This window comes from Cicer arietinum, chromosome 8, assembly GCF_000331145.2.
Source record: "Cicer arietinum cultivar CDC Frontier isolate Library 1 chromosome 8, Cicar.CDCFrontier_v2.0, whole genome shotgun sequence".
NCBI classification, from domain to species: Eukaryota; Viridiplantae; Streptophyta; class Magnoliopsida; order Fabales; family Fabaceae; genus Cicer; species Cicer arietinum.
The window spans coordinates 12,753,036-12,753,579 of record NC_021167.2 but is presented as its reverse complement, the minus strand read 5'-3'; the positions used below and the strand labels follow the sequence as shown (position 1 = coordinate 12,753,579).

The window sequence follows — 544 nt, the reverse complement described above, 5'->3', positions numbered from 1 at the left end:
TTTTTTTCGAAATAGAATTAGTTATAACCACGAGAATAAAATAGTAAAAATAAAAAATATATGGACTTTAACTTAATCTATTAAAAAATTTATATTAATTATATATATAATCCTTTTTTAATATATTTTGTAAATAAGTGAAAAATTGTTATAATGTAAAATAAATTACCTTTATTACTAGTTAATTGTATTCATAATTTTTATAATAAGCATAACATAAATAATAATAATTTAAAGAAAATAATACCCTAACCCTTAATAAAATGAAAGCGCTAAACAAATCAGGAAACAATGAAACAAACAGGGCAAACCTCACCCCCCATTTCAAACTCATACACAAAATTTCAAACTCAAACCAGGAATCGATGAATGAAATACCTTTCCGATGCGGTCGTCTCTTTGATCTTAAAACGGGTTTGATCTTAAAACGGGTTTGAATATCTTTATGGGTTTGATGGATCTGAGTTTGCTGAATGGGTTTGATGGATCTGTTTGCTATGGGTAAGATCTGTTTCTCTAATAACAACTCTATCTTCTACCTTTC

General features: G+C 26.7%; 1 pseudogene; it reads left to right on the top strand.

Moving 5' to 3' along the window:
• The first annotated feature begins 254 nt into the window (after nucleotides 1-254).
• Nucleotides 255-544, top strand: part of LOC105851209 (zinc finger BED domain-containing protein RICESLEEPER 2-like) — a 5,733-nt pseudogene continuing 5,443 nt past the window's right edge.